At 41.0% G+C, this 12,665-nt stretch overlaps 1 pseudogene; it reads right to left on the minus strand.

The window, feature by feature from the left end:
- Window positions 1–7,957: 7,957 nt before the first annotated feature.
- LOC133750798 (U1 small nuclear ribonucleoprotein C-like) lies at window positions 7,958–8,438 on the minus strand (annotated as a pseudogene).
- Window positions 8,439–12,665: the final 4,227 nt, after the last annotated feature.

The following is a 12,665-nucleotide window of genomic DNA, read 5'->3' on the forward strand; positions in this document are numbered from 1 at the left end:
AAAATACAAACATAATTAAAGAGAAAAATGATGAATTATTGGAAGACCCTCATTATAATAGGTATCATGTGTGACTGTGATGTAAAACAAAGGATTATAATGAGACTTAGTTTATTATGTCAAGGAAATATTATATAAGATTATATAAATATTATATATAAATATTATATAAGCATTACCACTTTTTTAAAAAACTTAATATTATTATTATTATACTGGTTCTTACAAAAATCAGTCTGATTATCATCCATGAGTTTTTTCCTGCATATATTAAAACCAAAGCCATGCTATAAATTTGTAACATTATTATGTTAAGAGAAATAAAACCCTTTTCATTCTTTTCCATTTTTACTATTAGAGAGAGAATTTTTAATCTCATAGGTCAAATTTTTCACATCATGTTATATGATATCACAAATACACTTTTTAAAAAAATTGATTTGAAATTGTTTATTTGAAATACTTCAAAATTATTTATTTGAAAGAGAGGGGGAGAAAGATCAATCTTGCATCCTCTAGTTCACTCCCCAAATGGCCGCAAAAGCCTGGGATGGACCAGGTGGAAGCCAGGAGCCTGGGACTGCATCCTGGTCTCTCATGTGCGTGGCAGGGGCCAAGTACTTGGGCCATTTCTGTTGCTTTCCCAGGTGCATTAGCAGGGAGTGGGAATAGAGGTGGAGCAGAAGGACTCGAAACAGCGTCCATACAGATGTTAGTGTTGCAGCCAGTGGGTTTACCTGCTGTACTATTACACTGGCCCCCGATCCCCAAATTTCAAAAAATCATTTTGTGTTGACATGATATACACCTACTTTGTCCCATGTATTATTGTAAAGGCACCATGCATATCAAATCATTTAACTGTAGAGTAACCACTGTAGCTAGGCATGATTTTAATCATTTATAAAAGAGCAAACTGAAGCACAAAGAAGTCGCATAATACTGTCAAGATTGTACAGCTCATACCTGATCAAATTGGAATTTGAATCCAGATACTCCGGCTCCAGAGCTTTCTTTTTAACTACTCTGCTATATGACTGTCCTGGTTTGAGTCTTCTCTTTTAGTTGAGAAAGGATGTTTTGATTGGAGTCCTGGACTATCAGGATTGGAAGCAAATGGAAGAATGCTTTGTAACTGGGACATCTCCCAGGCTAGAGAGAGCTTATGCAAGCCTTGAGGAAGAGGTGGTTACTCAGAGGCATAAACAGAAAGAAGCTTCCTTTTTTCCATATCTCCACTTGATCTGATCCTTACTCTCTTTAGTGCAGCAATAATTGGTACACTGAATCTGAATCAGTTTCAGGATGTGTTAAAGATTTCATATCTACACCAAATTTAAATATCTGAGGCCATTTACTTTGAGTTTCCTACACATTTTGGCTCTGCTATAGGAAGAGCCAAATGCTAATTTTTTTTAAAAAATTTATTTGACAGGTAGAGTTATAGACAGTGAGAGAGAGAGAGAGAGAGAGAGAGAGAGAGAGAAAGGCCTTCCTTCCTTTGGTTCACTCCCCAAATGGCTGCTACAGCTGGTGCTGCGCCGATCTGAAGCAAGGAGCCAGTTGCTTCCTCCTGGTCTCCCATGCGGGTGCAGGGGCCCAAGCACTTGGATCATCCTCCACTGCCCTCCCCGGCCACAGCAGAGAGCTGGACTGGAAGAGGAGCAACCAGGATAGAACCTGGTGCCCATATGGGATGCTGGCGCCACAGGCGGAGAATTAACCAAGTGAGCCACGGCGCTGGCCCCAATGCTAAGTCTTATACCCAAATAAAACTCAATTTTTAAAAAGATTTATTTATTTTATTTGAAAGGCAGAGCAACACAGAGAGAGGGACACACACACACACACACAGATCTTCCATCTATTGGTTGACTCCCCAAAAGGCTGCAACAACCAGTTGTGGGCCAGGCTGAAGCTAAGAGCCAGCATCTCCAACTGGGTCTCCCACATGGATAGCAAGGACCCAGGTACTTGGGCCATCAGGTACAGCCCAGGCATATTAGCAGGAAGATGGATTAGAAGCAGAGCAGCTGGGACTCAAACCAGCACTCTGATATGGGATGCCAGCCTCCTAACTTAACCCACCTCGCAGCTTAACCCACCACGCCAAGACTCACAACTTAATTGTTAAGTTCTAAAGTCTCACATCTGCCTACTCAATATTCAAATCCAAAGTCATGACAAATACAACCTCTTTTCCTTCCAGAGTAGGCATAATCCGAGAAATATAGGTGCTGTTCTGTTCTTCAGGAAGGTCGTGGCAGCTTTCAAATATTCCTCGGCAACATTATCCCACATCAGCCTTCAAGGAAATGACACTGGACTGCTACCAAAGCTTTGTTAAGTGTTACCCAGAAATATGACTCTCGGTGGTGAATTCTTGTAACTTTCTCTAAATGGATTATTCCCATCAGGAGAAGCATTATGTGTTAGAGGTGACTACTGATTGAGTTGGCAGGCGATCATTCTTCAGCAGGAAAAGCAACTGAAAATTTTTATGTAAGTTTGACTTTATCCCTGGGAAAGTGATAGTAAATGAAATAAAAGATTTTTTAAAAAAAGATCTGCATAGAGAAAACAGCCTTGGTTCTACACATTTGTTTGTATAGGTAAGAAAACTCTGTTCACTAAGTAATGTCGTCAAATACAAATATATTCAATGGAACTACTGAGTGGAGAAGGTATTGCTATGAGTGTGTAGGTAGTCACATGTGAATTTATCAGACAGAGGAAGCAGAGTTATTTAGAGGAAGGTGAGGCCACTGTAGACAGACCTGCAGGTGTGTGTGCTACAGCGGTAGGGGGAAGGGAGGAGCAACAGAACATGGGAGGTCAGGAAGTAACACAGGTTAGATTATGTCACCGGGCTAGGTGATGTTGGTTAGGTGGCCAAATAGTTCCTGGAGACTTTTACAAGTGAGGACAAGGGGCATTTTTTATTGATGCTCCTTAAAATGTTCTTCTTATTATTTTCATAGCAAGTAAGGGCTATCATTTTCTCTCATTTTTACAAGAATTCTTCAGTTTCCAGACAAGAATTTCCACATCATGAAAAGCTTACATAGGGTCTTCTGACTAAGCTCCATTACTTAAATTTTGCAAAATCCTGCTCTCTGGTATATTCTGTTTTCTGATACCATTGCTATGTTTGCTACATCTCAGGCACTACCCCCTCCCCCTCCTTTTTTAAGAGAAAATGGTCTCCAGGTTTCTGCGTTCATGTTTTGAGAGTGTCCTAAGCCATTCAGACAGAAGGCATTGGCACACACTGTTGATTATCTACCCTTGTAAGTTTCCAGGCTGTCTTCCTGTGGACAGAGCCCGATTGGCCTTGTGAGCCATGTACTCCGGAAAGCGAGCTCCTTTTCAGCCCTAGGGGATAAGTCTTGATTCATCTAAGCCAGTTACAATGATTAATTCCATCCAGTTACAGTTATTGGTTTAGGCGTGCGCATGTCATGCAGTTAGGGCCAATGAGCTATGAGGGAAAGCCATCGCTGGGGAGGGGGGGTATGCCCGCTTTTAATTTATTATCAGCTCTGAAGGCACCTTTGCATATGCTTTGTAAGCTCACTGATAAATTCCCTTTAACCATTTCCCCTTCAAAGTGAGCGTTTTGTCAAGCTTTCTCGGTAGAGGGCGCTGGAGAGACACTGCAGGAGAAAGGGGCTTCTTGCTACAGCAGCCCGAGTTGAGGGTCAGCCTGGCTGTGTGTGGGGCTGTGAAGACAAGGCTGGAAAATGCTTAAGTCGCAAAAGCCCAGAATGCTATCTCTCTTGTAGGCTTGGCCTAAGGGTGACCTGGCCGGCCTGCATGCAGGTGCCTGGGACTCAGCAGCCGAGGAAGGGGTGGAAATCCTCACTGAGAGTAGGTTCCTCTGCGAACCTCCCTCCACCAGCCCACACACTCTGAAAACCTCGCGCTGCAGTGGGCCACAATCGGTGGGGATGGGAATGTGAGTGGGGCTGCCTGGGACCAGCAGCTCAGTATAGGGAGGGCTAACCTTGCCAGTTTCCCTGCCATCCAGTAGCAGAACCACACCTTCTCCAATAAGGACTGAGTGCTTCTCTAAGTTTATCCTATCTCATCGTGACTTTTATTATTGTTAATAATTCTTAAAGTAAAGTTATTGTATTTCACCTATGGTGCGACTTCTGTCTCCTGATTAGATCCAGACTGCTAAAGGAGGTTTCTGGGAAATGGCTTCATCAGTCATAAAAAGCAATGAGTGAGTAAACACTGCTTTTTCTTTCTTCTGAATGTTAATGCAGGCAATCCCCGGAATTCTGAAAGTATTTTGGCCACTGGGAAGAAAAGAGGTGGAAAGAACCTGCATTTGTTATTGTTAAATTTTTGTTTATTTATCTTATTTTTGTGAAAGATGGAGAGAGAACTCTGCTGGTTCACTGCCCAAATGCCAGCAACGCAGCCAGAGCTGGGCTGAAGCCAGGAGTTGGGTTTCACCCATAGGTTACAGGGATCTCAGTATTTGAGCCTTTATCTGCTGCATTCTACCATATGCATTAGCAGGAAGCTGGAGTTAGGAATGGAGCCAGGATTTGAATGTAGGCATTCAGGTATGAGATGCAGGCATCCCAGGTGGCAGCCCAACTGCTGTGCTAAACGCTTACCCCAAAACCTGGGTTTTTGCTGATATCACTGTGTTCTTGAAGTAACCAGCCTTGGTATACCTGGTTACTCCAGACTTCTCATGTACTTGGGGTTTCATTTACCTGCAGCACAAAGTACCCTAACAACAACATGTGATATTCACTTGTTTAATGCCATCATTGTTCTGGTTTTTTGGTAAAGCAGTTACATAGTGATGCCAGTGCTACTCTTTTGAAGTTTATTTTAGCTATCTTGCTTAGGAAATTCGCTGTTATAACCCAGATAATCTTTAGTTTTCTTTCACTGTCACATATATTTAATAAGGTCCTCAGGTCAAACATTGCATCAGAATTTTTTGTTTCATTTTAGTCTTTCATTGGGATTATGTTCAATTTGTATTAGTTGCTGTGGCAAAAACAGACAAATAATGCTGACAACAAAAGCCCCATAAGGTTTTTTTTTGGTGTATGAAACACCTCTTATGTGCTAGTCCTTTCTCACAAACCAGAGGATGGAAGATTCTCTATCTCTCCCTCTCTCTCTCTGTAACTCTGCCTTTCAAATAAATAAAAATTAAATTTTTTAAAAAAGATAATGCCAATATTAGGGATACATTTTTTTAAAAGAAAAAAGAATGAATGCTGAACACATTCAAGACAATAGAAAGAGAAACACTGTGCTCTAAAGTCTGTTGGGTCCCATTGCCTGTGTTGTATAACAAGTATGTTCAATCTTCAGCCTTCATTAAAACAAAATCTTTCTACAGTGAGGATGGCTACAGAGAAGAAATCTGCCACGGGGCCTCCAGAGGTACGACCAGTTCATCAAACTGTCCTTGCATGGCCACATGGCTCCTTGTTTGAGATGTGTGATCACGGTAATTTCCCTGGCTGACAATGGCCATTCTGAGCTTCCCACTGAAATGCTTCCAGAACGCTGAGTATCATAGTCTCTCCTTGTTGCAGCCAGCGATCATAATCCTCTGTGAAAAGCAAAGATCTTAAAATAATTCAGCCCATCTTATCTCATCCAGTCCACCTCCTCAGCTGTCTCCTCTGCCTAGGATAACACATCTGATTATTTGTCTATTGTCTCTCAATGCTAGGATCTTGTCCACGAACCAGTACTTTTTTTTTTCTCTTCCTCACAAAGTAACTCACTCTGCACTCCTTTCAAACACTGCTCCTATTCTTTAGGGAAACAGGCATCCTTGATCCTTTCCCAGACAGATCCAGCAGCCTGTGTGAAGAGGCCTGAAACTCTTATCCATTTAGTGAAGACTGATAGTGAAGACGAGATTTCCGCAGAGCTACTTCCAGTCTGGCTACCAAAACCTCACCACCACCTTGCTCACAGGAAAGGAAGGCTCCAAGTCTTTTCACATTAGACACTGGTGTTTGCCTCAAAAGAAATAGCGTTCAGGATTTAGGTAAACTGTGGAGAGCAGGAGAAAAGACCAAACTTCCTCTTAATTTCCACCTTCAGTGCTCCCTTCCTACAATGCAAAAGGACACCTGTTGGTCTAAGAAAATGAAGGGGAGGCCCTGGAAATCTAGTAGGATGTGAGAGGAAGCAGCCCCTCTCCCTGGGGTTGTGAATCTCAGAAACTGAAAACCCTCAACCTGCCACATGAGGCCAATAGTGTCCTCCACGTTTATACTCCCTGTTCCACAGGGAAAGGGTATCTGATGACCTTCTGATCAGAAAATGGCTCGATATTTAATTTTTTTATTAAACTTTTATTTAATGAATATAAATTTCCAAAGTACAGCTTATGGGTTACAATGGCTTCCCCCTCCCAAAACTTCCCTCCCACCCACAACCCTCCCCTTTCCCGCTCCCTCTCCCCTTCCAATCACATCATGATTCATTTTCAATTCTCTTTATATACAAAAGATCAGTTTAGTATATATTAGGTAACGATTTCAACAGTTTGCCCCCATATAGCAACACAAAGTGAAAAAAAAAATACTGTTGGAGTACTAGTTATAGCATTAAATAAGAGTGTACAGCACATTAAAGGCAGAGATCCTACATAATATTTTTTAAAAAATTAATTAATTTTCTATGCCATTTCCAATTTAACACCAGGTTTTTTTTTTTTAATTTTTAAAATTCATAGAAATAATGATGAGTATACTACTTTGAAAGTCACGGAAGCCTCTAAAAATGACACATTAAACTCAGGAGCTGAATTTGATAAGCAATTCATTTTCCAGTTGGGACAGGACAACTGAAAGTGAAAAACCAAGGGGGTAGCTTCCTTTTAAGAATTTACTGGAAGGACGGTCTTCCTTCCTGCAGAATCCTTGTGACTTTCCTTCTTTGGAGAAAACGGAGACCTTGTACAAGTAAGATTGAAAACTGATCTCTGTTCCTCTTGTCCAATCTCTTCCCAATGGTCATAGGTTAGATGGGCCAGCAGCTGTTGCTTTTTATCAGCACACTTCACCTGAATTCTCACAGCTCAGCAGGGCCAATCTGGACCTATCTTCATGAGACAGCACTCTAGCCTCATATCCATAAGGTGAAGAGAGGACAAGAAACTCCCTCATTTCCCTCTTCCTTTTGACTAGAATGACATAACTTTATCCTGAAAGTGTTTCAGGCCCATAATTAATTCATGCTTGAGTTATCAATTGTTGTTAGAAGTCATAAAATTGTGCATAACATTCCCATATTATTTTTGGGGGGCTAGAATTTAACCTAAAAATGATGAATGTATATAAAGTTTAGTTGTAGATATTAATTGGGAAGTTTTAAAAATTGACATACATGCATATTTTATACAATATACTGTCTATAGCATATATATGTTTAGCAATGTTCAATCATGTTGCTTTTGAAAAATATCTCTTTTATGTGAAAAATTACTGCACTGTTTACTGTTTGAACCAATAAAAGCTCTACAACTGTTAGGTTTACCAAAGTCCTGCATAGGAGACCTTTATAAATAAAGGCAGGGTGACCAAGGGACTCACTCTATAGCTCAGGGCAAAGAATCTCATACACAGAGGACACTCTGAAAACAGAATGAGTTGGAGAAATACAACTGGAAGATTTGATTTCTTTATAATATAGAAATAACACAGAGGGGGAAAAAAGAGAACCTTTTTTTTAAGCTAACAGAATTGTCAATTTTTATTTTCATATTTCACAAGACAAATGAAAACTACACTTTAAAAAAATCCCACTTCTTCCCTCCAGGACTACTCTCTCTTTGATAGGAAGGGGGAGCCAGTCTTTGTGATGCTGTTAGACACTCAGAGTCGCAGCACGGTGAACTCCCGGTGAAGCGGAACAGGTGATACAGAACTGCTAGGAAGAGGCCTCCCCTCTACCCTTAGCTGTCTGGCCGAGTCATCCCTGGCTGAGTGGTCACCATCATGGGGTGGACCGAGGTCTCATCACTGGGGACCCCAGCAACATTGGCATATGGCCTCCCATGGGTGGCCTCATTCCAGGAGCTGGTCCCACAGGCATCATCTCAGGAGGAGGAGGGCCCATCATCAGAATCATGGGAGGGCCTCCGATATGGGGTGCTGGCATCCTACTAGAGTGAGGAGGACACAGAAGACTGGGTGGGGAGAGTGTGGGATCATTGCCCCTGCAGGAGGAGGGGCAGAGAATGGAATAGAAGGTAACTTTCCTGGTTGAAATACAGCTGTCATCTTGTCAATCAAGCTCTGAGCCTGCTCTGCCATCCATTTCCAATAGTATTCTTTCACATTCTCTTTGTGTTTCCTACCACTGCAGTGTGTTTCTCACAGATGGAGAGTCACGGTGAGGTAGGTATCGCAGTAATCACAGTAAAACTTGTACATGTTGCTCTACAGGTCTTTGGCCACACTGTTCCCCCTGAAAAATATTTTATCACTTAGTATTTATAAAAAATAAATATGTTTAAAATGTCAAATCAAGTTCAGAAAATGAGAATGTATGTTGTATCTGTATCATCCTGTGGCATTTATATCTTATGTATGGTACCTGTATCTGTATCTGTCCCAGTACAATTCATAGCTTTATCAGCCATACCATCTGGATCGTCTTTACTCTTCCATCTCCTCCATCACTCCTGTACCCTCCTCTTCTTCTCTTCTGCCCACTAAAATTTAAGGAATGATGATATTTGAGATTTACTATTGTGGCTGGTGTATGTTTTCTTATGTGTGCTTGTCTGTATTTGTCTTTTTATCGACAGCAATTGCATTTAATTTGGTTTGCTCTATGGCTCCTGGAAGACATCCTGTAATGACTCAGGATTAGAACTTCAGAAGCCTCAGAAATATTGTTAGCTACAAAGATCACAATAAAAAAAGGGCCATTCTGGCTGACTTCTTAGTGGCTTTATACAATTTGGTCATCAATTTACACATATTCTGAGAGTTGGAAAATCCTTAGGGGTTATTCAAACCAGTCCCTTCTGTTAAAGGGAGTAAACTGAGACCAGAGAGGGTGACCTTCAACCAAAGCAACATAAGAATTCACAGAGTTGGGGTTGACTCCACGATTCTCACTACACAATGACTTTTTACGACTACAATATGAACTTGTTTGAAATTCTATTGTTCTATTTCTATGTCTGTTGGAAAGCATACATGCCTAATACACGCATATTGTCATCTCTGTATCAGAATATTAAGTAGAAGAAAAAGTTCTAAATCAGTGTGACCAATGTAGCTCAAAATAGTTTCAAATCATGAGTTCAATGTTACTTCATTTTGAAAGGGAACTCATCAAAAATGTCTGTTATAAGGAGAATCTTCCTGAAGTTGTCATGCTAACAAAATAACAAAAATCAAGCTACAAGCTTTACCCCTTAAGCGCTGAATATCAGTGTACCAAGAAATTCTTCTCAGCAATTGTGATATTTTAGAACAGAATTTGTTATATTTATTAAGTACAAGGTTAAATAATTCTTATGTGTCTTATATAGGTGTATGTGGGTGAAAATAATTGTTAATATGGTTGTCGACGACTAAGTGATGGCTTTATCTTACTCAGCTCCATGCTTAGTCTTTGAAAAGGGAATTTCTGTGCAGCCTGTCTCCTATCACATAACACACATGAGTTGACGATCTAGATCAGACCATACTCTGTGAAACTGCACCAGAAAAATTTGTAAAAACCCCCGTTTGAGCTCCTGGTTCCTGCTTCCTTGTTATTTGATCTGGCTCAGGCTGGCCTGCTATTTGTGTTTGTGCAGTGTTACACGCATCTGCTGTCCTGCACAGCCCATTGTGATCTGCAGCACTTTGCAGCTGACTGCCATTCTATTTCTATTAATTTAGCACAGTGTATTCTGTTTACAGTGCTGATTACCCTCATTTATTTCCTTTCCTAAAGACCCAGAATTTCTCTACGTGCCCTTACAACTTCGTTCTACTCATTTGGCTCCAATTAGTTTCAGCTAACGAAAATACATTACAACAAACCTCTGGTTAGCCATTGCTGTTTCTAATGACATAATTTGTGAGTTTTTAGCCCTTGAAAGTAAAGACATTGGGAATTAAGTTATAGTATCTTCCATGGGGCTGAGAAATATTAATTGCAGGCATCTGGGCTCACTTCCTTAAAGAAGATTTGTGATTTCTATTTAACTAATAAATGTTGACATAATTGAAGTGCTATAAACTCCATATGTTGGAATTTCAGATCATATCCTTGTTTGTTTGAGTAAGAAAATGCCTTACTATTAACACTATATTGTGGCTTATTTGCATTTGAAATTTTATAATTATACTGAATAGCTAAAACACTCATCTGAAAGAGTTCCTTTAGGAATTTATATGCACATTTCTCTCAAAACTATATAAAGTATTAATTTAGTGAGGAGTTATGTATTCTTAACTCATATTTTTCTTCTTAATGAACTGATTTTTTTTCATTCTTGTGTCCTGTTCTAGTTCTAGAAAATGGAACCAGACTCTGATAGTTGATACTTTAAAGATAATGGTTTGGGCCGGCGCCACAGTCCACTAGGCTAATCCTCCGCCTGCAGTGCCGGCAGCCTGGGTTCTAGTCCTGGTTGGGGCGCTGGATTCTGTCCCAGTTGCTCCTCTTCCAGTCCAGCTCTCTGCTGTGGCCCAGGAAGGCAGTGGAGGATGGCCCAGGTGCTTGGGCTCTGCACCCGCATGGGAGACCAGGAGAAGCACCTGGCTCCTGGCTTCGGATCGCCTCAGCACGCAGGCCGCAGCGGCCATTGAGGGGTGAACCAACGGAAAAAAGGAAGACCTTTCTCTCTGTCTCTCTCTCACTGTCCACTCTACCTGTCAAAAAAAAAAAAAAAGATAATGGTCTTTGCAATGATGTTTTCAAATAATTGTGATTACCTCAAAGGATCCTTTATTTATGTATATATCTTTTTTCAAAAAATTTATTTTATTATTTATTTGAAAGTCAGAGTTACACATAGAGAGGAGAGACAGAGACAGAGAGAGAGAGAGAGAGAGAGAGAGAGAGAGAGAAAGCCTTCTATCCGCTGGTTCACTCCCCAGTTGGCTGCAATGGCTGGAGCTGTGCTGATCCAAAGCCAGGAGCCAGGAGCTCCCTCCAGGTCTCCCATGTGGCTGCAGGGGCCCAAGGACTTGGGTCATCTTCTACTGCTTTCCCAGGCCATAGCAGAAAGTTGGATTGGAAGCGGAGCAGCAGGGACTCGAACTGACACCCATATGGGATGTTGGCACTGCAGGCAGCGGCTTTACCTGCTATGCCACGGTGTCAGCCCTGATATATCTATATCTATCTATCTATATATCTTTTAAATATGTATCTTAATATCTTAAATATATAAATATATATCTTATATCTTAAATATATATCTATATATATCTTAAATATTTATTTGTTTATTTGAAAGTCAGAGCTACAGAGACAGAGAGAGAAAAAGAAGAGAGAGAGAAAGAGAGAGGGAGGAAAGAGAGAGAGAGGCTCTTCCATCTGTTGGTTCATTTCCTAGGTGACTGCAATGGCCAGGGTTGGGCCAGGTCAAAGCAAGGAGCCAGGGGCTTTATCTGGGCCTCCTACATGGGTGACAGAAATCCAGGTACTTGGACTATCTTCCACTGATTTTCCCAGGCCATTAGCAGGGCACTGGATCTGAAGTGGAGCAGCTGGGACAGAAAACAGGGTCCATATAGGATGGTAGCATTGCAGGCGGTGGCTTTTACCTGCTATGCCACAATGCTGGCCCCTACAAGGATCTTTGTAATTGTCACCTACAAATTTGAAAAGAAATCAAGAATGACCCATAATAGATTCTATAACAAAAATTTTAAAATTATGTATTTATTTATTTGAGAGGCAGAATTACAGACAGAGAGAGGTTTCCATCTACTGCTTTATTCCCCAAATGGCCACAATGGCTGGAGCTGAGCCTATCCAAAGCAGGGAGCCAGGAGCTTCTTCCATGTCTCCCACATGGGTGCAGGGGTCAACGCACTTGGGCCATCCTCTACTGCTTTTCCAGGCCATAGCAGAGATCTGGATTGGAAGAAGAGCAGCTGGGTCTAGAACCAGCACCCATATGGGATGCTGGCGCTGCAACCAGAGACTTAACCTACTCTTCCACAGCATTGGATCCTGTATAACAAATTAATTGCCTTAATTCTTACTAACAAGAAGGCTATAACCAAGAAGTTCAGTGATATCTCTTTCTGTTTGATTGGGTGCTGGCATATTGCACGACTGTCCTTCATGGTATAAAATCTGGATTTTGATCTGTTTTGAAATATAATCAATTATCATATATTAGTCTAAGGAAATTTCATTGCTAAATTATAACCTCAAGCAAAAAGTGTTTCTACTTTGAAAGTTCTAGTTTTTAAATGCTGCTCTCATTGTGTTTTATGTTTTTCCCCCCTTCCATCCTAAACTTGAAAAGACAAGGCCAATCATGGTCAAATACCGTAAAAGCTGTGCTCCCATGGTTTTTATGTAAAGTTAATAAAATAAATAAGAGGCAGCTGTGCGTTTCAGGAAATCACTCCATTGAGGGGTTCTGGGAATACTATAACCACAAGTGTGAAGCTGGAGTCACCAGAAACCCTCAA

The sequence above is a fragment of the Lepus europaeus genome, chromosome 2 (genome assembly GCF_033115175.1).
Source record: "Lepus europaeus isolate LE1 chromosome 2, mLepTim1.pri, whole genome shotgun sequence".
NCBI classification, from domain to species: Eukaryota; Metazoa; Chordata; class Mammalia; order Lagomorpha; family Leporidae; genus Lepus; species Lepus europaeus.